Source organism: Eschrichtius robustus, chromosome 17 (assembly GCF_028021215.1).
Source record: "Eschrichtius robustus isolate mEscRob2 chromosome 17, mEscRob2.pri, whole genome shotgun sequence".
NCBI classification, from domain to species: Eukaryota; Metazoa; Chordata; class Mammalia; order Artiodactyla; family Eschrichtiidae; genus Eschrichtius; species Eschrichtius robustus.
The window spans coordinates 23,468,516-23,494,556 of record NC_090840.1 but is presented as its reverse complement, the minus strand read 5'-3'; the positions used below and the strand labels follow the sequence as shown (position 1 = coordinate 23,494,556).

At 37.9% G+C, this 26,041-nt stretch overlaps 1 pseudogene; it reads left to right on the top strand.

Annotated features, from left to right (window-relative positions):
• Nucleotides 1-1,476: 1,476 nt before the first annotated feature.
• LOC137751020 (CDK5 and ABL1 enzyme substrate 2-like) overlaps nt 1,477-26,041 on the top strand; it is a 55,909-nt pseudogene continuing 31,344 nt past the window's right edge.

Here is a 26,041-nt window from a genome sequence, read left to right as displayed (position 1 = left end):
CATCACGGGTTATAGCCTATAGGCATATGTATAGCGTCATTAAACAAAAATGACACCCTTATTATACCTGAAAAACAAATGACAGTGAGGCCAAAGCAAAGAAAGGCTGTTTCCTCTGCAGTAGAAAAGAGGACTAATCACAGAATTGGAAGATAATCTAATGGAGCCTTTGAAGAAACTGACTCCCTGATAAGAATTCAAGTCAGAGAACTGAGTAGGTCTTAGGAGAGGCCCCCAAAGCAAGACAGCACACATCTGGCTGTGCATCTTTGTCAGGACTGCTTCACTTTTTTTTTTTGGTGTTTTAAGAAGTGTATTTAGGAGTCAGGATGTATTTAGGAATCAGTACAGGGTACAGCATTCAGTGGTCTTGGGCCCAGAGGTGTCCAGGGGATTCAGGAATGCACAGCTACAGGCCAAGTAAGATGGACCCAAAGGTGCTAAGGGTTCAGGAGGGTGCACCTGTTGACCAGGTGTGCTGACACAAAAATGCTAGTGCATTAAGGCTGCCAAAGAGGACAGGCTGAGGCAGGCACAAGAAAAATGGGGGGACGGCCAGGAGGAGCAATGGTAGGGCTGCTGACTCTGGGTTGGGGAGTTACAGAATGAGCATCCGGCTGGTGCCCACCCCTCCCACTCTGTCTCCACCCAAGACCCCAAGGGAATCAAACAGAGGTGAAGGGGCACAGGCATCAAGGATCAAGGGCACGATCCGAGCCCTGGCATTGCAGCGCTGCTCTTGCTCGTCCTGCTACTGCTACTGCTAAGCAGGCGGGCTTGGGGTGCGCTGGGCACCCAGACGCAGGCCCTGCACGCCCACCCCGCGGACCTGCTCTGCTCCCGCTTCTGGGGAACTTGTTGCAGCTAGTCTGGACGCCTGGACCATGCACTTGTGGAGGTAGCCCCGACAATGGGTCAGGGGTGGGGGTGGGGGGGGCGGACGGAATTCTGGATTCGTGGAGGTGGGCCTGGGGCTGTAATTCCCGGTTCTCTGAATGGAGACGGAGCTGAGGACTCGGCGCCTATGCGTCCTGAGAGAGGCTGATGGGCCTGGAGTCCTGCCTTCCAGGAAAGAAGGAGACAGGGGGTGGGAAGCTTCCGTTCAGGACATTTGGTGGTAAGGGAAGAGGAAACTGGGGTGGGAAGTCAGATCTGGAGGGAAAAGGGGTGGTGGGCCCGAGTTCCTGGTTCAGGGCAGAGTCGCCCTGCCACCCCCCTCTCCCCAACTCCTGGGTCCCGAGGGAGGAGGAGCCTGGGGGGGGCAGTCTGCTCCCAAGGAAAGGGGAGCAGAGAGGTCTGTTCTAGCTCAAGGAGGGGAGGCACTGAGGGCCCAGACACCTCGTTCTGAGGGCGCAGCAGGCTGGGGACCTGGCCTTCTAGATCTGGAGGGAAGGCAGGTACTGGGCGCAGGGGTGTGGATGCCTGGGTCTGAAGGAGAAGGGAGCTGGGGGCGGGGCTCTGGGGCATCGGAGGCAGATGGTCAGGAGCCCAGACCGGGGTGCACTGAGCCCCGGCTCCTTGTCGTTCTCTGGCCGCTGGGGACTGGTGTTCACGGTGAGCCTGGGCCCTGGTCCTGTGGTGTTGCTGTGTGGCTACCCAGCGCTGTGCGGACGCATCAGTGCTGCCATCGGGTGCCTTCTGTGGGCGGCGGGCCCGAGGCCATCTTCCAACGCTTCACGTGCAGAAATTGTAAGGCCTGGGTGGCCAGGACTGCTTCATTTTTAAAGCAAGTTCATCGCTTAGAACAAAGATTGAAGCCGAATCTGGCCTCTGTACCCCAACTCTGGATTAAATCTTGGAGACAGAGTGTTTTGGGTGAAGAAGAAAAGAATAGCTTTATTGCTTTGCCAGGCAACGGGGGCCACAGCGGTAATGCCCGCAAAACTGTGTCCCCACCTGGAGGGGGTAGTGAGGAGTTTTATAGTCATGGTTCAAAGAGGAGGCCGTGATCAGCTCGTGGACATTCTTCTGATGGGTTGGTGGTGAGGTAAGTGGGAGTCGGCATCATCAACCTTCTGGTTCCAAGTGGTCTGGGGTCTACGTCCTCTTTAACTGTTAACTTCTCCCACCTGGTGGGGGTTTCAGTATCTGCAAAACAGCTCAAAGATATTGTTGTGTGTATCCCTTGAGGGGAAACCAGGACACTGCCCCAAGGCTGTACTATTGTTTCTTGACTGTTCCTCCTTTGTCTCTGCATCCTTTCCTTTCCCTAATTAGCAACTGCTTGAACTGCAACTGCTTGAACTGCCCATTGGAACTTCATGGAGGCTGAATGAAGCCTATTCCTACTAACAAGAAAACAGGGGACACAGAAAGACTTTTGTGCCCAAGAGCCCCACAGGGTCCTGCTTGGTTTCAAGATGGGAGTCCAGCTTCCGGGAAAGAAGCTGTAATTGTTCCCAAGTGGAATTACTGGGCAAGATAGCTTGTGAGACATCTTTCTAATTCCTGTGGGGGGAAAAAAAAATCTCTTTGGTAGTGAAGGAGGAAAGTCCTGTGTGAGCCTATCATTTGGGTAACTTCTGCTTTGGGACATATTTGGTGGTGTGATCTCTCATTACAGCTACATAAGTGTTGTGAGCAATTTGAGAGAGAAAACTCAGCCTGGGAGAGGGAGGTGGCTGATCTGACATCCTCCCTTCACCGCTCTCCAGTTCCCAGAGCAACAGGGGCTACACCAGAGAACAGAGGCTCACAGGTACCTTAGCCTCTGGGGTCATTTCTGTTTCCAGTAGGGTGTGGGGGGGTGGGAGGGGGACTTTATGAAATTCTTGGCCTGAAGACCAACTTTACTTTCACCTTCCCGATGGGCAGGCCCTGATTTGTTCCCAGTAACCACGCTTTTGCCTACTTCCTGTGGGCAGGTCACTGCCTTATTTCAGTAACCAAATCCCAGTCGTAGCCCCATCTATCCTGGTTCTCTTCTAATACTGCAGCCTTGCCTCAGGCCGTCTCAACCCTCCCAGGGATTGGAGTGCAGGCCCTGAATCACAACCAACTTGGCCATGTACTTGCTTTCTACTGGTCAGCTTGCTGACTGCAGGATTTCCTTGGCACCATGCTCTACTGTGCAGGGGCCACCTCTGAAGTCTGCCATGCTCTGGACTGTAAGACCCATGAGGGCAGAGATTGTTTCTATCTTGTTCAGTATTATATCTCTAGGGTCCCAAATGGTGCCTGGCACATACCAGGTGTCTAAAAAGTTGTTTGTTTTTTTGCTGCTAATATCTGCTCTAGTCATCTATGTTGACCTGACTAATCCATCTCATCTAATTCTGGATGTCTGAGCTCTCACCCTCCCTCTCCGACTGATTCCCAACACTGACACACATAATTTAGTTGGAGTCCCGCACTAATTATTATTCATAGGAATACTTAGCACTGTCCATCATCAAAATGTCTTCCAATTTTAGTTAATTAATCAACCACAGATTTGTATGGAGGTGACTATAAAATCTTATGTGTGATGATAAATCATTGTAAAGTGGCATGACAGTTTATATGGAAAGAGATCAATGTGAAGTTACTTTCAGATTAACCATTGTAGGGAAGTCAACCTGAGGAGTGTGTGGTATCCCCAGTAGAGCCTCAGATTACCTTTGCGCAATGAGTCAGGGATACCTGGGTTTAATCTTGAATCCATCAATTCCTACCTGAGTATTGTGAGCAGGATTATTCACCTGCCATCTTAGTATCCTTGTGTGTGAAATGAGGATAATGCTAGGATCTACATCAGAAAGCTGTGAAGATTAAATGAAAATGACACGCAGACCACCAAATACTGTGCTTGGTACATAGGGAGGGCTCAGTAAATACCTAATAACTATGTAACTCCATAAACTGCCACTCAAGTCACAGTTGTAAAATTTCCTAAAATTTTGAAGCAATGGAAATTTACTTTTTGGTGTGGTGCAAAAGAGTGGGGGCACCGGGGCTTCCTCTTCTGGTTAGATGGGTGGACTTGGGCAAGTTACTTCCCACAACAAGTTTGTACAGCTCCTGGGAAGAGTGATTCACAAAGAATGCAATGGAATGGAGCCCCTTGGAGCTTGATCTTGTATCCTGACATCTTAATTTCCTTATCCTTAAAATATGCATATTAATTATTACTTTTCAGGGCTGGAAGGATTGAGGCAATGTTTATAAAACTCATGGCCTAGCATATAGTATGTACTTGAGAAGTAATTATTATTTTGGAAAAATATAAAATATATTTAGTGCTTGACACCATGTACAGAGTTAGATCTAAAGTCATTTGAGTTAATGAATATTGAAATACATTATATCTAACTTTTAATTAACTAATTAATTAATTATCTTTTGGCTGCTTTGGGTCTTCGTTGCTGCACGCGGGCTTTCTCTAGTTGCGGCGAGCGGGGGCTACTCTTCATTGTGGTGCGTGGTCTTCTTATTGTGGTGGCTTCTCTGGTTGGGGAGCACGGGCTCTAGACACGTGGGCTTCAGTAGTTGTGGCATGTGGGCTCAGTAGTTGTGGCTCGGGGGCTCTAGAGCGCAGGCTCAGTAGTTGTGGTGCACGGGCTTGGTTGCTCCCTGGCATGTGGGATCTTCCCGGACCAGGGCTTGAACCCGTGTCCCCTGCATTGGCAGGTGGATTCTTAACCACTGTGCCACCGGGGAAGCCCCTCTAACTTGGTTTTGATATAAAACTATAATGTTTAGAACCGTGAAGGTCTGAAGAAAATTTCTACTTTATAAAAAAAGCAAAATAATCTTCAGAAAAAGGACTTTTCCCCCAGTTCTCTCTCTTTCTCTTTTTTTTTCTTCTCTGAACCTTTGGAAGTCTACTCATGTGAGTCTCTCACTGTATTGATATATAGATTAGTTTTCTTTATTCTATTTTGGATTTTTCCAATGCAAAACTCCTTTCTTTGGTAAAATCCCATTATCCTTGAACTTGGATTTTTTTTCTCTTTACATCTGTATTTCTTCTAGACATCATTATAATCATCTTCTATAATTTAATTTTCAGTTCACTTTCCTTCTGTTTGTATTCACTTTCTGCATCTCCTTTGCCATCTTTTTCTCTGCTCAGATCTGCCAGATTTGAAATCTTCCCTAGCATCAGCTCAGGCTCAGAGCAGACCAATGCCATCACATGGGTGACTGCGGAAAGCCTTAGAAGGAGATGCATTAAAGTTCCAGAGGGGTCTACGGTCAGGCAGTTGGGGCAGATTATACGTGAGAGACCTAGCACCATGCTACCATCTATCCAAATTCGTCTACAGTCCTACCTTCAAGGCCACTGCATACAGTTACTGTGTAGCCTGTTCACTGTAGCCTGTAGCCTTTTCTACTCCTATTCTATTCTATTCTATTCTTGGAGAAGGGCACTGGCTGAAGGACTGGGACATGAAATCCAGCCTGCACACCACCCACAGAGCTGTGCTCTATTTGCGATGATGTACATACTGGCAGGAAGGCTGTCTCTATCTAGCTCACATGAAGACTTCCATCTGAGTTAGCAGAAGATCTGCCTTCTTTTGGGGAATTCCTAGAAATTCACACAAGGTGGAAAGAACAGAGGTCCTTTTACTTCATTGTGTGGACTAATTACTCTTTCAGAATGTGTTTTGTACTTTCTCCCTCTGCTCTGTTGCTCATGCTTTTCTCCTTGGTTGGAATGTCTTTGCCTCATCTCTTTCCCCACTCCCCACTTCAGCTGTCCAATCAAAGGCAAGCTCCAAAGCTTATCTCAGACAACATATTTATGAATTTTTTGTGTCTTCTTGTGGCAGATGCACCCTAAGGTGACTCCCAAATGAGTCTTCATTAATATTTTTCCTTTTAAGTGCAGGCAAAGCTTGTGATTTGCTTCTAGCCAATAAAAGACGGCAGAGGTAATGGGATGGTTACTCCTGGGGTTACCTTAAGTTATATAAGACTCTGTCTTAGCAGACTGGAGAGGCAGATTCTTTTGCTGGCCTTGGAGAAACAAACTGCCATGTGTGAGAAGGCTTGTGAGAGGGCTATGTGGCAAAGAACCATGGGTGGCCTCTAGGAACTGATGGCCAGCAGGAAAGCAGGGACATCAGTCCTACAGCTGCAAGGAACTGATCCTGCCAACAGTCACATGAGCTTGGAAGAGCATCCTGAGCTCTAGATGAGAATGCAGCTCAGTCTGTACCTGGATTTCACCCTGGTAAGACACTGGGCAGAGGACCCAGCTAAGTCGGACCAGGACTTTGACACATAGAAACCATGAGATAATCAATAGGTGTTTTAATGTGCACCTCCTTCATTGGACATAGTATAGTATACAACAGGTCTCTGACTGCCTTCATGATGTGTTATGTTATTGTTTCACTTTTATAACACTTTTGCCACAGTATCTATCAAAGTACATTGTTATTGATCGTTAACTTTGTTTATTGTATTTGGTTTAATGATCCCAGGTTAGGTACAAACACCTAGGCAGAGAAACAAGACATAAAAAACAATGCACTTTTGTAGAACATGTCCAAAAGGGAAGAAAATGACTGGGCTAGGTGACATCTCGAAATCTCAGTCTTTGTCTAAGAAGAGCTGGACAATGCTATCAGGTGTCTTTTACTATTGCCCAGAAGAGCATCACATGAAAAAAGGAATTTATGCCATTGTGTCCATTTGTAGGAAAGGAGAGAGATGGTAAAAAGGCATATTTTGGTGGTTTACAGGGCAAAGAAATGTATGGAGAAAAAAATACATCTTCATAAAATTAGCAAACAACTTATATTTATTTGAAAAGTGTTTAGAATTGCCATGAAGTTCTTAGAAGAAAAAATATAATTTTTGGCTTTTATATTAAGAAAATATAGAAGAATTATCATATTTTCCCCAAATCAACATCTCATTTACAAAATTTAAACCAAATGCACAGATTAAGATGGTGACGTAGGTGATTTCCAACTTCAGCCCCCCTCACAAGAAGACCAGCTAACCACTAACCATAGGCAAAGCACCATTGTGAAAATCCCAGAAACCCAAGGGTGAGGCTGAAGCATTCCCATGGACCACAGAGATCCTGAAGGACAGAATTAGAAGGGTAAAGGGAGTGGCTACATTGCCCCTCACCCTGGACCGCATAGCGACACACTAAGGGGCCCCTCTGGGTCTATGGTTTCTCCAGCAGGGAGAAAAAGAGCCCAAGGTGGGCATTCAGCTTCCTCCTCATTGCTTGGCGCTTCCCAAGAAGCCCACTTAGGTATCCTCACAGGGATTGCTGAGGAAATCTCTGGGGCTTGACCACTGAGAATCAGATAGAAATGGAACAGGGTGGCAGGGCTTATAGTAGCCAGCACTGTACCTGTTAGAATGGCTACTATCAAAAAGACAAGCAGTAACAAGTGCTGGGGAGGACGTGGAGAAAAGGGAACTCTTGTGCACTGCTGGTGGGAATCTAAATTGGTGCAGCCACTACAGGCAACAATATGGAGGTTCCTCAAAAAATTAAAAATAGAACTACCATATGATTCAGTAATTCCACTGGAATATATATCCCAAGGAAATAAAATCACTGTCTTGAAGAGATATCTACACCTCCAGGTTGATTGCAGCATTATTTACAATATGCAAATCATGAAAACAACCTGTGTCCCTTGACGGAGGAATGGATAGAGAAAACGTGAATGGAAAGAAAATAATGAATAGAATATTATTCAGCCATAAAAAGGAAGGAAATCCTGCCATTTGCAACAGCATGGATGAACCTTGAGGACATTATGTTAAATGAAATAAGCCAGGCAGAGAAAGAGAAATACTATATGATCTCCCTTATACATGGAATCAAAAAAACTGAGATCATAAAATCAGAACAGATTAGTGGTTGCCAGGGGCTGGGATTGAGAAGTGAGAGGGGAAAAGGGTAAGAGAGTCAAAGGATAAAAACTCCCAGTTATAAGCTGAGCAAGTTCTGGGTATGTAATGTACAGCATGGTGACTATAGTTAACAATAGTGTATTGTATATTTGAAAGTTGCTAAGAGAGAAGATTTAAACTTTTCGCCACACACAAAATTTTGTAACTCTGTGAGGTGCTGAATCTGTTAACTAATCTTTTTGTGGCAATCATTTTGCAGTATATAAATATATCAAATCATTATGTTATAGACCTTAAACTTATACAATGTTTTAATATAATGTTATAATGTCAATTATATCTCAGTAAAGCTGGAAGAAAATAACGTTTCCATAGTAATGTTGAATGACAAAATGTTATCTAAATTGATGTGAATAGTGAAAGAGTATCATTGATTATGAAGCATGTCCTCCTTCCTATCTGCTCTAGTGCTTCTTTGACCAAAGTTCCATTAAAGCAGTTACTGTATTGTATTGAAATTATATGTTCATTATCATGTGGGCTAAGGTGTGCAAGGGTCTGGTGAGCACAAAGAGAGAGCCCGTGCTGCGGCTGACAGCTCAGAGGAAAGAAAGCTTGGGCCAGTGGCTTTTAACATCTGACCCTTCCACCAGAAGCAAGAGACCCATTGGGTGTCAGATCCCCACCCACTGGATGGAGGGGAGTGGGTGATCGTGGAGAAGGCAGCAGGAAGTGTTCACTGCTATGCTCTATGGAAATGAAAAGAGGGATGGATTAGGGATTTTATCTTCCCACCCACAGCCCTTTGACTAAAAATCCTCCTCCTTTAAAATATTTGTTAATTTTTTAAAGCCTTCACACTTGTGGCTCAGATCTAGAGCAGTGTTCTTGACAAAGAATAAAATTCATGCAAACTTAAATATTTAAAAATATTTATAACTGCCAAGACATGGAAGCAACCTAAGTGTCCATCAACAGATGAATGGGTAGAGAAGATGTGGGGTATACACACACACACACACACACACACACACACTAAAATATTACTCAGACATAAAAAAGGATGAAATTTTGCCATTGGCAGAAACATGGATGGACTTGGAGGACATTATGCTAAGTGAAATGTCATACAGAGAAAGACAAATACTGTATGATATCGCTTATATGTAGCTGTGTAGCTTTTGAGCACTTGAAATGTGGCTCAGCCAATTTCAGATACGAGGCAAGTGTATACATACTGAATTTCAAAGGCTAAGTATGAAAAAAGAATGTAAAATATCTCAATAATTTTTCTATTGACTGCACATTGAAATGATAATATTTTGAATATATTGGGTTACATAAAATATATTATCAGAATTAAAAAAACAATCCAAGTGCACAGGATTCACCTTCATATAACATTTTCAAAAGTTTGAAGTGAGAAAAACTTTGCTTTTGTGGTTCAGTATTTTACATATTCAAACTCTTTTTACTTCTAGTGCATGAGCCCATCATTTTTCAAGTTTTCATTTTGATCATTATAGCCTCGATAAAAGAACCTATTTTATTGCCATCAAAAGAAAAAAACCTCTTATTACACTACAGAATCAAAAAGATTAAGAATAATTATTCATATAAGCTAAGTCTGCAAGGCAATTAGAAGAGCAATTCACTTTTATTTTTTTATTGTGTCTGCAAAATTCCTCCTCTGCCTCTGTTATTAGAGGTGTATGCTTTCAAATATGAGAAATGGCAATAACTTGGTTTTCAAATGGAAAACGATAAAGAGAAGCCTACGAAAATCAAACATCCAACCAAGCTCTTTATTCCGAGGTATATCTTATTTTATTCTTTCTCCCTCTAACCGGTCCCATTATTTAAGAATAAAATGAGCCCATTGAACTATTTTGATTTAGGGCCATTTGTTGAGCTGATTTCAGGCTAAATTAGGAAGTAGGCAATGCTTGTACTTAGCGTCCTTTTTGAGCCACCTTACTCTGTCCCATTCATCTGTATTGTCCTCAGGCCACTTGGGGAGGGTCCCCCATTGAGGTGAAACAGTTGGTTCTCCCTTCCCAGAACTATCTCACATCAGAGTTTCCTCCCTCCCAATCCAAAGTTACTTGTGCCTAGTCTCTTTTCCTCATTGTTTTATTAGGTAATAGGCTAGCAATTCAAGTAAGTTTGTTCAGAGTTAATGGCTTTTTCCTACAGAAGGGTAGTGATTCTTTATTTTAGATAGCATTTTAAAGTTTGCCAAATACGTTCCCATTCATCTCATTTGACATTCACAGAAACCTAGGGAGCATAGATTTCTTTCCCTGTTTTGCAGAGGAAGAAACTGAGAGGTTAAATGACTTCCTCAAAGTTAGGTGAGTAATTAGGAGAGAACCTAGGTCTCTTGATTCTAGGCCTTTTCCTTCTACTGTTTATTTACTTCTTTATTTATTTTATTTTTAATTTTTTTTAGTTATTTCTAAGTTATACCTTTTAAAGTAATAACTAGAATTATGACTTATAACATTATACCATAACATATAAGATTTTTAGAAATTTCATGTAATGTCTGAAACATTTATATTAACATATTTCCATACAAATAACCCAAAGAAAGTTTAGTATTAGTTTTTTTGTTGTTGTTTGTTTGTTTTTTTATACTGCAGGTTCTTATTAGTCATCAATTTTATACACATCAGTGTATACATGTCAATCCCAATCTCCCAATTCATCACACCACCATCCCCACCCCACCGCGGTTTTCCCCCCTTGATGTCCATACGTTTGTTCTCTACATCTGTGTCTCAATTTCTGCCCTGCAAACCGGTTCATCCGTACCATTTTTCTAGGTTCCACATACATGCGTTAATATATGGTATTTGTTTTTCTCTTTCTGACTTACTTCACTCTTCCCTGACCATGGATGATATATTTTCAGCCGAAGAAGAGACAGTGTAACTTCAGGCACTATATTAGACCAGTGGGGGGTTGTATTATTAAAAAAATTATCTTGTTACCCCTCAAATCATATCCCATTGTTAATGTCCTCCTTTGCTTTTACTGGTTATTCTTATTTAGCAGTGTGCAGGCAATTTCTTGTGATGTTAAAACAAAGCAGATGTTGGCACTCCACCTCAGACTGAATGAATTAAATTTCCAGTAGATGGGGGATAAATTGTAGTTTAAAAAGTCCACTGGTGATTATTATGCCTATTCCAGGTTAAAAACCATTAGCCCAGATCCTGACCAGTAATTAATTTTTGCCTCATCTTATATGTCTGGTCTTAGTGGCAATCTTGGCCCAACCTCAGTCTAACTCATGATGGAACCATGTTTCCTGGCAGCCTTTCCTATCTGTGATATAAAGTGAACGATAGTGGGGCAGGTATCTTGTGATCAATCTAGGCATGCAGTCATGAACTAATCTAATACTGAGACTGCTTCCCAGCATCCACTATTAACAAGTTAGGAAATGGGGTTTACTATATGGATTACTTGGATAGTAGAATAGCTTGAATTGAAACCATTTGGAAGTTACATATTTCTATAATTTTAGAACACTGTAAGCCAATTTAGAAGACTAGAATTTTTTTAGACAGGGTTAGTGGTGATATAAATTGCAATTGGATGAGACTGAGAATTAACATAACTCATACTTTAATTTCCTCATTTCCTTCCAATTAAAGCATTGCTTTGTTTACCAGCACTCTTCTTTACCAATCTCTTTAAGTGGATGCTGCCTATTTCAGAGGATAATAGGTATTAGCATGTCAGTTATCTATTGCTGTGTAACAAATTCTAAAAAAAATTATTAGCTTAAAACAACAACAATTTTATTTGCTAATGATTCCACAAGTTATCAATTTGGGCAGTTCTTGAGCTCGGCTGGGTTGTTCACATTGTCTTTCCTGGGCCATTCACTTGGCCGTAGACTTCTAGTGGCTCAACTGGGACTGGATTGTCTAAGGTGGCCTCACTCACAAGTGAAGTGTTTAGTAGACTGTCCAGCTGGGGTGCTCTGCTCTACTCCAAATGGTCTATTCAGTAAGCCAGTTCAGGATCATTCACATTGCGGTCTTAAGGTCCCAATTGGAGTTGAAAGAGAGCAAGCCCTGATGTGCAAGTACTTTTTAAGTCTTTGTTCATCTCGTGCTTGCTAGTATCTCATTGGCCAAAGCAATTCAAATGGCCAAGCTTAGATTCAAAGTGTGGAGAAAAAATCTTTACCTCTTGATAGTTCATGGTCATCTTTACAAATGACCCACCACAGATAGAAAAAACTGGTATATGATTATTTAAAACAGAGAAATCCAAATGACAAATAACCTAAGAATAAAAAAAAAATAACACAGAGGAACAGAGTAGAAGGTTATAAAATAAATTGAAGCATTTATTCTAAGCATTAAGCAAATAGAGATTTAAGTAAACATTTTCTTAATATCATTCAAAGCTTGCTTTTTTTTTTTTTTTCCAAAATGGTTTTATCTATTGGGAAAGATTATATTAAACATCATTTAAATATTTAAGCCCTGAGGCATTCCAGGTCATGAATTGTGTTAATTTGTACAAAATGAAAGTTTGCATAAATGGCCAAACATAATTTCCATCCTAGAATATTTTACCATAATTATGAAATATCATATTAAAGTGTGAGTACATTGTCTGAGTAAACTAGAAATATGTCATTAGTTCAGTGCTCTGACTATGAAATGAGCAGTATTTACTCTTGAAAACTTCACTCAAGTAATGAGGCACATTAATTCTGAGCAGGGTTTCAGTTATCACTCTGAATTTAATGATCTTTTAATTCTTCTCTGCCTATATAAAATTCATGAACTGGGTTTGATGTATCCCATGTTTCTGGTAAGCACACACACCTTGCTTCTAATTTGAGATGTATTTAAGAACAAGACAGGCAGGGGAAAATGCTTGATCTTGCTATAAAGTACAAAGTACATGACCAAAGAGAGCTCATTAAAGTCAATAAAACACCTTATGTGAAATTTTATGGGAATCTCTGCCTAACTCTACTCTTGTGACAGTCTACTTATTTTGGAATTAAAATACTGCAAAAATACTCCTTTTTTATCTCTACGGTTCCCAGGCTCTGACATCACCCATTTCTGTCCCTCTAGTTTATCTTCCTTTTTCTTGCTTTCTCACCTCAAAACTCATTTCAGTTCAGCTTATCCTTTAATTCCACTCATGGGCTATCCATGCCTGTCCCTTAACTATCATCTCCCGTGCTTTTGTATGTGAGCTTTAGCTCATTGCTAGAAACTTTCCTTCATCTTCAGACATTCTTTATTCCTTCAGTGGAAATGCGGTTTCCTCAAATAACACTACAGATATAGAAATAGAAATAGATAGAGATATGTATATAGATGATAGACAGACTGTTGCCTTCTTTTGTAATTCTTGTGAACTCAAAAAGGCTCAACCCGTTCTCTGCATTTCAGCAACTTTTGCATTTCAACTCTTTCCTGCCATTGCTTCACTTGGACATTGTGTTTGTGCTACAGCTCACATTACTCTCTTCATATTTCTTATCTCCCACTAAATAATTAGTGACTTTAATATCCACATTGAATATAAGATGCTGAATCAAAGTTCCTTACTCGTACTACCAGTGACCTTAACTTCCACTTCCTAACACTCCTATTATTGCTCTCATATCCTGGATTTTGCCATTATCAACCCAGCTCCATCTCACAGATTGCTGACTTGTTTTTTTTTTTGTTTTTTGTTTTTTTTTCACACACACACACTGTATTTTATTTTTACAAGAGATAAATAGACTGACACCAAGCATTGTACATGGATGACCACAACAAAAGCAACGATGATTGCAATTACCAAACATGAAACACACTCATACTATGTCATAATATTGACATTCAGTCCAGTAATCCTCCACTGCTGACTTGTTTTTATCTGACACTTAGCTAACATTTCTTAACATCCACTAAATCTTACCCTTACCTTTTTTTATGAATAAGCATTTCTCTCTCCTTCTTCGCCCACTTTGCATAAGTTGGTGCAGTAGAAAGAGTAAGAGGCAGAAGGTCTGAGTCTCAATCTTCTTCCACCATGTGATACCTGAATGACCTTAGCTAACTTTGGATTTCAGCTTCTTTTTTTTGTACAGTGGAGCTTCTTTTTTGTACAATGGAAATAAAATAAAAACCTATTTCACAAGATGGAGTGAATTCTCGAAGGACTGAGTTGAAGATTATTGAACATATAAATCTTCTTGAAGCTATTGTTTACTGTTATAAGAACAAAGAAACATTTTTAACAAAATACCATAATGAGTAGTCATCAAGCATGCCCAGTCATATTGTAACTAAAAAATGATGACATGTTTGTAGGCATGTGTCAGGAAAGGTCATTGAGAAGACGTGACCGCTGGTTTGACCTGTAAGCTGGAAGGCTGCTCACCCCCTCCCCTGACCTTGGAATGTGCACTCCACTTACCTTCCCCTCCCTAGAAGCTACCCAAGGATACAGTTTTGAGATAGTAATGTGGTATTGTAAACATCTGGATGGTGTATATGACTAAACCCTTAAAGCCTCTATATAAACTTACAAGATTTGGTGGGGAGTGTGGAAATCTTGTCTTGAGGCTGCCCAAAGCAAACTGCACAACTAAGGTCCCTTGCTTATAAAACCTGCCACCTACCAATATGGAGGTAGCTGCCTCTCTCTCTGGTTTCTCCCTGCTCTCCACATACAGGGGCAGACTTCAGATGATGACCTGAAAACTCCCGAGGAGGTTGCAAACAAATTGTGTATGGAAAGTTTTAAGAGGTCTGACTAATGTAGGTCTGACCAGGGTCTACTATACAGTCTTTAGCAAGTATTAATTGAGGTACTATTTGTAAAACATTTGGGCACAGGGATTTATTTACCTCTTTGCCATTTCTGTGGTACCATTTCTCAGTAGTACACCTTCTGTTTTACTTGCTTTTGCATCTGGATCACAGAATGTTGCTGAAAAAGTCATTTAAAGTGAAATGATTTATTACACAGAAGATTCATGGTATTTAACTTAAATTGGACTTTTACCAGTACTCCTTTCTTCTCTTGTTTGTTTCATAGATCACTCTCCCTGAGCTGTCATCTTTCTTTCTCCAGCCTCCCAGTGTCACCCTCCCTCTTCATTCAGGCCAACTCATCTCATGAATTAGACTTATGTCTTTTAACTGGACTTAGTATCTAGGAGGCCTCTATTTTTAATTAATGGAGTATCATTACTATTCCTTCCAAGGTGAATCATAGAGGCAAATTTGAGTCCTTTGCCTTTTAATTATTTGTACATTCAATTACTTACCAAATCCTATTTTATCTTATATTTTTCTCCTCATTAGAATTTGTGATGTGCAATTGCCCTGGGTCAGGTTCTCGTAACCTCAATCTGAGTGTCCTCAGAGAGTTCTAGCTATTTCTTATCCAGTTTGTCCTGCACATTTCTCTCAACCTGGACTTTCCATCAGAGCCAGGCCGCTGGGCAACACACACTACCCTGGGCCCAAATTTTTCTTTTTTTTTTTTTGGCAGGCCAGTAACATTTTTTTAAAATAAATTTATTTATTTATTTATTTTTGGCTGCATTGGGTCTTCATTGCTGCACGCGGGCTTTCTTTAGTTGCAGTGCACGGGCTTCTCATTGCGGTGGCTCCTCTTGTTGTGGAGCACGGGCTCTAGGTGTGTGGGTTTCAGTAGTTGTGGCATGTGGGCTCAGTGGTTGCAGCTCACGGGCTCTAGAGCTCAGGCTCAGTAGTTGTGGCACACGGGCTTAGTTGCTCCACGGCATGTGGGATCTTCCCGGACCAGGGCTCAAACCCGTGTCCCCTGTATTGGCAGGCAGATTCTTAACCACTGCGCCTCCAGGGAAGTGCCTGGGCCCAAATATTAAATGCACTGCTCAGCCTCCATTATTGCATGGAAGTATGGAAAAATCACCAATGTTTTTACAAAACATTAGACCTATTGTGTAAATCTTCCCGAGAAAACAACTTGCTTTGATTAAAGGAGGGAAGACATGCTTCCTAGGAATGAGAAGCATGGAATAGTTAGTTTCCAAATTTATATGTTGGATATGGAAATCATGGGATGAGTGAAGGAAGGAGGTATTTGGATACAAAATTCACTTTTCAAGTTCTGATACTTGATTTTAAGATGGTTTAAAGGAGTCTTTTGCTTTCATCATCTGAGAGTTCTCCATGAAACAGTTGCTTTTAATGAGTCTGATATCAAGAAATATTGAATAGATCGGCACTGAAAATGGCCCACATCCTGAGATGTTGTTGCCATTAGTAACACATATTATGATTAGAAAAACTTAAATATTTCTTTTTCACTAATTCTTTATTAATCAAAATACTTAATGCATGTCTATTACATATCAAGCACAGAGCCAGTAGGTGACAAAATCAAAATTTGTAGTAAATCTCATACACCAAAGCCCATGTTTGCTATACCACAAAATGACAGTTTTTCCAAAACCCTAAGCACATGCCCCAAAGTAAAAATATTTTGCTTGTTTCCATTGTACAGTAATAGGATTATTCCTAATCCCTAGTAATTGTAACTTTAAATGAAAGCAGTCAGATTCATAAAGCCCACATACTTCAACAGAGCAACTAATACTTCTGATTCTTGGGCATTTATGAGAACAGAACAAAGGACGATAGATAATCTAACTCTATGATTAGCTGAGGTGGTTCCAGAGATATTTTCAGGGTTCAACATGTAGCAAACATCTGAAAGCTTCTTCATAAACATAGATTCTTATGAAATTCTGAGACCAAGTTCAGACAAATGCAATTTAGTTCCATTAATGTGTAAGATTGTTTTGAGTGTTTTGAGGATACACACACAAACAGGCACAAATATAAGTTTTAGTCTCTGATTTCAAGGAGGTGAGAATCTGGTTGGGCATAAAGGGTATATACGACTGAAACAATTAGAAAGCAATCATGCCAGATTCTATTAATTAAAATAGTGTGGTGATGACACAGGAGGAGATAGACCAATAGAGCTAAATAGGCTACAGAAGTAGAACAAAGTATGTCAGAGAATTTAGTATAGAATAAGTTGAAGTTTCAACCCCTAAGAAAAAATGGGCTTTTGCAATTAACTTATGTTGGGGTACTAATTAATTATTTGGAAAAGAAGGACAAATTTGTTCTCCTGTTAACTATGCACAATAAATTACAGGTGAACTAAGACGTAAAATTTAAATAGTGAAATGATAAAAATATTAAAAGAAAATATGGAAGAATTAGAAAAAAAAATTATAGAGTATGTTAGGACAGCCTGAATAGAGCTCTGCACCTGTGTACGCGCATGTACACACACACACACACACACACACACAGAGCAAAAACCCACTGAAACTAAAGACAAGATAGAAAATATTTGTATCATCTAGGACAAAAATTTAATATTTTTAACAAATAGCAAAGTTCATAAATAAAAGAAAAAGATGAGTATACTTTTAGAAGTAACATCATATGATTAGGTAAGGCAGATAAGAAAAAAATATATAAATGGCATATAAGTATATATAAAGATGTTCAACCTAACAAGTAAGCAGAGAAGCAAATAAAAACAGTAGAATGTTATTCTTAACTTCTTAGATAGGAAACTGTGAACAAATATTTAACATATTAATGGATATTTAGAGTGTTACAAATTCATTTAAACTAATGAAAGGCAGTATGTTAATATGTTAATATGTATAAATATTTCAAATATGTATGCTTCTGACCCAGTGAGTTCGCTTGTGGGAATATTTTCTTAATAAGTTCTTAAAAATGAATAATTATATTTTTTATATATAATATACATATAATTGTAACAATAATATATATACAAAAAAGGCTTGTGGCAGGATTATTTACAGTTGGGAAAAAAAAAACTTGAAAACAACAAGAGGTAGTGAAGAGTTGTTAAAACTGTCAACATTTTAGTCAAATTGCATGAATTTGAATTCTGGCTCCATGACTTCTGAGTGACATTAGACAAATTATTTAAGCTCTCTTGGTATCAGTCTTACCATTTACAAAATGGAGATATCAAAAGTGCCTGCCTTGTATATTTGCGAGAGTTGTAAATAGTATAACACAATTAAGTTTCTTAAAACAGAGCCTGGGACTTCGTAAGCACTCAAAAATGTAAGCTATTATTATTAAGAGATTGGCTAAAAATTATTGTTTCAATTTACTGTAATGATAGACTGGGTAATTTTCACCAACGTTTCCCGGGAACAGCTAGAAAAGTTGGACAAAAATATACAAATCCCATATATTTGAAGTCATGGAAAACCTATGAAGGTAATGAAAAGTTATAGGGCCAAAAACTAGGAGAAGAAAGAAACCTAGAATAGTGGGTATGTATTTGGGCCATTCTCCCCTTCAGTGAGGGGCAAAAATTGGAACTCAGGGCCTGTGAAGGAAGATTTGGTGAACACACCAAGTTTTGGGTTGAGAATCAGAAGGAGTCTTCCCTAGAAGTAAGTGAGAACCTTGATAGAAGAGCACCCAGGGTGACTAAAGCTCAGGTTTAATAACCTTAAATGCTAACTGGACTAAAATAATTTTGGATTGCTCATATCTCTACTGTTTCTGAATGCCCAGAAGGAAAGTTAAACCCTCTTTCAAGGAAGATAACAACATTTTAGCCTCAAATCGTCTCTCAAAATCTTTAGAATTTAGTGCCTCACATAAAAATAATAAAGCAAGCCCAGGTATACTAGGTGACAAGGCAATATGAACAAATGCCAAGAGAAATAGGTAGAAATCCAGATAATTAATTCATTAGACATGGACTTTAAAACAACTCTGTTTAAAATATTAAAGAAAATAAAAGCTGAATTGGGAAATTTGGCAGGGAAATGAAAAAGCCTGCAAAAAGGAACCAAATCAAGATTCTATAATTGAAAAAATGACAAAAATTTATTCAGAAGTCAGTGGATGTGCTGAACAACAGATTAGTCACAACTGAAGAGAGAATCAGTTAAATAGTTGGGGAAAATATCCACCATGAAGTACAGAAAGACACAAAGTGGGAAAACATAGTTGTAGAGAAATAAAGACAAAGGTTAACAAATTAGATAAAAACTCAAACCCAATTGTATGCTGCTTCAGATAAACACTTCTAAAATATAAGGATTCAGAAAATGTTAAAAGTACAAGAATGAAAAAATGTATACTATGCAAACACTAACTAAAAGAAAGATGCTCTGCCTATATTATTATCAGGCAAATTAGAAAGTAATGCAAAAAAGCGTTACTAAGAACGTGAAGAGATGTTCCATATTAATAATAAAATTTCAATTTGCCAGAAAAAGTATACTTATTCTAAACTTGTATGTGTCTAAAAATAGTTTCAAAATATAGAAAACAAAAATTGACCAAATTTAAAAGAAAAATAGACTGATTCACAATCATAGTAGGAGATTTTAAACAATTGTCTTGATAACTGATAAAACAGGCAGATAAACATCTGTAAGGGTATAAAATAGTTTACAACATGAGTTACACACTTGACCTAGTCCACATGTATCAAACATTGCATTCACCAACTGACATATACATATTCTCTTCAAGCACATATGAAACAATTAACCAAAATTTACGTGCTGTCCACAAAGCAAGTTATAACAAATTTCAAAAATTTTTACTTATACAGAACATGTTCTTGGACCTCAGTGGAATTAACTAGAAATACATAACAAAAGATAATTTAGAAAATCTCCTTGTATTTGGAATTTAATCAATACACTTCTAAATAAACAATAGGTCAAAGAAGAAATCACAATGGATTTTGTAAAATATTTTGGACTGAATAAAAGAAAACACAACATATCAAAATTTGTGATGCTGCTAAAGTGGTACTTAAAGGAAAATGTGTGGCCTTAAATGCATATATTAGAGAATAAAAACTATTAAATGTCAGTTACCAAAACCTCAGACAAGACAGAAAAACAGCAATATAAATGCATAAATTATGGTTCATTGTAAAATTGTATATACCTGATATGCTATGTTGTGGAAGGAAACAACTTGTAGGGGTTTTAGAGTTTTATCCTGTTTATGTAACATTATAAATGTATTGCAGTATGTATGAAAATACACATAGCAAACTCTAAAATAATGATTGCGTATGGTGATCGCATTTTGGGTAATTTTTCAGTTTTTCTTTATATGCTTCATATTTGAAGAATTTAATTCATAAAAAGTAACTATTTAAAAAACCAAATTAAACACAATAATAAAGCTATTTTTATTCTAAAAAACAAAATATTGGCATAAGATTATGAAAGAATAATCTGTGACAAACCTCTGAAATGTGTGGATTTAGCCATCAGGTAATTGGTTTGGTCAGGGTAAAGAGAGATCAAAGAAGTCTTAGAAGTGGTGATGGTCAGGAAAGCCTTCAATGAAAAAGTCAGGACATAAGCTGGGCCCTGAAAAATGGGTACCATTTGGATAGATGGAAAGTAGTAGTTCTGGTATGCCAAGGTGAGCATACTCTGTCTACAAACCTACATTTCACTATAGATTAGGTTTTCTCTTTCTGTGTGTGTGTGTGTGTGTGTGTGTGTATGTGCATGCACAGATGCATTGGGGGGTTGTCAATGGGAGATAAAGCAAGTGTGGTTGATTCTAATCTTACTTAATGGCATTAGGCTTAGTTAAGACAGAATCCTGTCTTAGACTTTTAGACTCTTTCCTCTCTCTTCATGCCTGTATCCAATCAATTTTCAAGTTCTACAGATTTTAGATTTCAAATACTTCGCATCTGTAACATTCTCCCTACTTTTCTTTGAGGTCCTAATTATTTCTTGAATATACTCTACTATTTCCTACCTCTATGCTTATGCTCTTGATGTTTGCTCTAGCTGGAATGCCTTCCTCACATTTTTTTCCTCCTGGATAAGTTTTTTCATTTTTTAGACTTAGGTGAAGCATCGTCTCCTCAAAAATATTTTCCTTGAGGGATAAATATTTCTCTTCTAAGTCTTCTATGTTATTTTTATTTACTTTTATCCTAGTGGTTACAATATTATATTAAAGTTATCTCTTTAGATACTTATATCTCCTACTGGACTATAAAGGTTTCAAGGGTAAAGGGTGTATCTCATTCAATTTTGTAACCAGAGGTACATAGTGGGTGTTCAATAAATGTTTGATAATTTAGGTCATTGTAAAATGATGAGGAGTTTAGATCTCAGTCTACAGGCTTTATTGACTCCTATTGGGTCCCAGGATAAGTTCACACAATAAGCTAGGTGAAAATTTTTAAAATTCTCTTCTGGAATAATATTTTCTTTGTTAAATTGTTTTTAATTATATATTATCTTACTTAAGCTATAATTTAACTCTAAACAAATATGTTTTTGAATTCTGCAGTACATAATCAAGAACCATTAGTCATCAAGTTTGCTAAGTTATAGTGTCTATGATTGTTTCTCATTGATACTATTCTAAAAAGCATAATTTGTAATTTGGAGATTACATTATAGGGACATATCTGTATTTGTATGGGGCTTAAGGTGATGTTGAGAATGTCAAAGCAAAGAATGTATAATTTAGCTGATGAATTCATTGGTTTTACTTTTATCACTGCCTATGATGAGACACAAAAGCTAAAGTACTTCTTTTATGGAAAGACTCATGCAAGGGAAACATAAAGCCTTTGGAACCAATGAGGACTTTATACTGGTCAGTCGAAAACACAGATACAAAATGTGTTTTGAAGAGGCCTCAATTTAAAGTCTGGAATTTTACCAAGACTAAAGTTTTCTCCAATCCACAGTCTTCTTGATCCATCCTACAAAGTTGCTGTTTATAATGACAAGTAAAAGAAGCCTTACATAGTGGATGACTTTGGTGAATCCATTTGTCTTGGAAATGGTGGAGTTTATTTGTAATTTAGAGCAGAATGAGAACAGAATTAGTCTCTTTAAATGATGTCATATACTTCAGAATTGCTGACATTATTCTAATAATCTGAAATGGCTAATGAAGGTGATGACATTTTCTTTCAACACGCATTGGGTGAAACTACAGATGTCTTAGTGACCTCATTTTTGGATTTTCACATATGCATGTGCTGATATCATTTTGTGGGGTTTTTTTTTGGAAATTGCAAAGTTGACTTTAAAATGGTTAAAATTACTTTGCTAAGAAAAAAATTCAATTGGAAGAAAACGTCATCTACTCTGCCTATAGAGGGAGTGTTTGTAATGTTTGACAATGCGTCTGGTTTTATTGATTTGTTGAAGAATGATGTCCACTCTTCGTGCTCCTTTAGTCATTCTCCATTAGCGTACATGGCATCAGAGATTCTGAGAAGGATCTCAAAGAAGTCTACGTGCCATGAAAGTCCTCCACTTTAGAAGAGCCAGAATCTCGAATTAACATATCTTCAATTAGTTTGTTAGGAAATAGTAGCAGAATAGAAATATGCCTTTAAAAATAACCATGTAATATGCAGACTCATATATATATAATAAAAATATTATGTATACACAATAAACAAATATGTTTTTAATGTTTATTCTTTAAAATACATATGTAAATAATAAATAATATATAACATACATTTATCTGCATGTTATAAATATATGCATGACTTTAAATATGTATATAACACATATGCCTTTAAAAATATATATCTTTACATATATATATAAACTGATATATGTCATATAAATATACATTGTCTTCTAAGAAGAGCAATTTAATTGTGACCAGCAACATATGAGAATGCTTTGCTTCCTAAACTCTTGCAAAATTGGGTATTACTAATATCATTGGAAAATATTTTCCACTTTGATAAGTGAGAAAAGTATATTATTATCATTTCAATTTTAATTCTTTGATTATTATTGTGATTAAATTTCTTTTTAGTATCTTTGTTTTTTCTGTTGAGGTTGCTTGTCCATATACATTACCTATTTTAATATGGGAGTGTTTATCTTTTGCTTAATGTGTCTGTACTCTTTATGTATTATGGATATTTAGCCTTTCTCAATCACATATATTGTGAATTTGCTTTTCATTAGTCTCTTGTCCTCCAACTTTGTTTTAAGATGATTTTTTGAATGCTTCCTCTCCTTTAAAATGTGTAGGACATTCAATTCAATAAGCCAGTGGAAAAGTCCTAGTTCCATTTTGAAATGGACTGACCCTTAGGGAAGAGCTCTTAGAGAATTTGGTTCTTGAATGCATATTAGTGTTTCCAGCTGCTTATCTCCCCAACTCCCTAATTTATAACCAGTCATTCTTTCCGGTACCTATGGAAAATAGCCTGGGGTGTTCTAGTGTCCATTTATAAATAGTGAAATAAAAGCACAGAGCCCCAGCTCTTTAGAAGTATAGTTTCTCCTTTGTGTGGACTGCTTTTGCTGAAACTCTCACCATTAGAACTTAGTTGAGTGAACTGTATTCACTGGCTTTAGCAAGCAATAAATGACAGATTCCATCCAGTTGTCTAGAGAGCATCTTGATATTTTTCAATTATACCAAGTTATCAAATACTCTGTATTACATTGGTGAATGACTCATTTCAAGATAATCCATACATGGAAAAATATAACTTGGAGTCTAGTTCTTATTTTTGAGTATTACTCATGTTCACAGCATGGCACAGAAACTGAAGGAATAGGAAAGGGAGATTTTCCAGGCTAGTAAAATAAAGGGAAGACTGTAATTCAACTTACAAGTTTGCTTAAGGAAAAAGAGTAGGGACTTTTCAGTGGGGTGTAAATTCTTCCTGGTGAGTGGGTCATCAAAGGTTTGATGATGTAAATATTCTCCCCAAGACAGCTTCTCCATTGTAGGAAAAAAATGGAAGGATTGCATACAAAATTTGCATCCTTTCACTTTTCTTTAAGAAAGTAACATTCTCTTTGGCGTTTCTCTTTTAAAGAAAGCTGCTGCTGCCGCCAGTATTTAAGAGAAGAGCTTAGGTCAGTGTCACAATAAACAAACATCCTTTAAAAAGTGGCAGCAAAGGGGTACTGGGCAAGAGCTGGCAAGGAAAGGGCAGTTACAGATGGAAAATTTATAGGTATTTTGTGTCAGATCCCTATCTGATGTAAGAGTTGTTGGGATCTTTTATATTTTCCCAGGACTGTGGGTCCTGACAGAGGAATAGGGGCTCTTCCTATTCCCCAGCAGGAGTGACAGTTTGGTGTTGATTTCTACCTAGAAGATCATCATCTTAGGTCATCCTACTCAGGCTGCTGGAATAATAAGGCAAATTTCTTGGTTCTTTTGCCTTTTTCTCTTCTTCAAGGCAAAAGCATGAATATTATACTTCCCTCTAATTACAGGGCATTAAGTTAGAACTAGCAGTTTACACATTACAAATGAATCTTATGTAGCACATTTATCACCTAGTTAATATCTCAAGTCAAAGTTTTATTATACTACATCACATTCCAGAGATTTTGTAAATTGAGATTTGGTAAGATTGCTATCGTAAAATCTACCATATAAATCAAATGGGAGGACCCAAGACACAACTTACTAAAATTATTTTTTAATAAAGAAACTAGGCTTGAATAAGTATAACTGTAATAAGATGACAGCTAATATATGGACACTAGCCGATTTATAAAATCTTTTGGCTTATTAATAGATGCTCAGGGAAGGAAGTGTAGCTTTAATTTAAAAAAAATGATAGGCTATTCAAATAAAATAAAGGATGGGGTTTCACTGCACCTTTAGAAGGATTTTAAGATGACCAATAAAAATTGATGCTGTGTTGCTAATGTGTATGTTAAAGAAATACTGGAATGGGAGCTGGGGATAGGTGGGGGGAAGAGAGGAAAGTACTCATTTTGGGTTAGCGGAATAAGGTTAAACTGTAAGAAGTAAAATTTTTAGAAACTGACTTGTTAAATGTTCATTTGACAGAAAAGGAACTATATAAATTTTGATTTCCTCAGGGAAAAATAACATCTAGTTTAAAAGAATAGTAATAACAGTGATAATAACAATAAAGCAACTAAGCATATAATGCAGGTTATGGATTATAGAGACGTATTTTTTGTGTTAAAGAAATCAAATTATATTAGCAATGTCACCTAGTAGGACTCTTTAGAGAAACTATTTTAATAAACAGATACAAATCAATTATATTTAACAGGTAATTTTTGTGTAAGTGGTGCTTTTAGAAACTGAAGGTATATTGTCTTATACTTTCCTTTATACTATGTATCTGTACAGACTAGTAAATGCTTGATAAATGCATGATTTTTGAGGGTAGTTAAAATATTTCCTCATAGTATTTAATTAGGATTCTTTTCAGTCATCAAGTTTACAGTGAGTACTTTCTGTGTATCTGGCTTTGTGCTAGGTACTTTGTAGATATATGAAAAATATAATGCCATTTCAAGTGAGTCAGAGGATTTTCTTTTATAGCTTTATTGAGGTATAGGTGACATGAAATAGACTGAACTTCTTTAAAGTGTTCATTTTGATAAATTTTTATGTAGATGTATACCTGCAAAATTATCACCACAATCCAGATAATGAACAATGTCCATCACCTTCAAAAGTTTCCTTGTCCCCTTTTGTAATCCTTCTTCCGTCCCTCTTCCTCCCGTCGTCAGTCAGCCACTGATTTGGGTTGCCCCCCCTATAGACTAGTTGGCATTTTTTAGAATTGTACACAAATGGGATAACATAGTCTGCACTACTTTTTGTATCGCTTCATTTACTCAGCATGACTATTTTGATATCCGTTCAAGTTGTCATGTATCAGTAGTAATTTCCTTCTATAGCTGAGTAGTATTCAATTGTATGGATATACCACAGTGTTTTATCCATTTAGCCATTGATGGACATGAATTGTTTCTAGTTTTACTAGTATGACTAAAGCTATAATGAATATTTTTTGTACATCTTTGCATGGGCACATGTTGTCATTTGTTTTGAGTAAGTACCTAGTGAAGGAATAGCTAGGTCATATGGTAGAAACATGTGTAACTTTTTAAGAAACTTCCAAAGTGTTTTCCCAAGTGGTTGTACAATTTACATTCCCAGCAACAGTGTATGAGAGTTCCAGTCATTCCCCACACTCTCCAGCACTTGACATAGTCAGTTGTTTTTAATTTTGGCCTTTATTTTTTAGTGAGAATGAGCTTGCATTTATTAGTCTCACCCACTGATTAAATAGAATTATCTGAGTCATAAACTACAAAATCGGGAAGCTACTAAGAGAT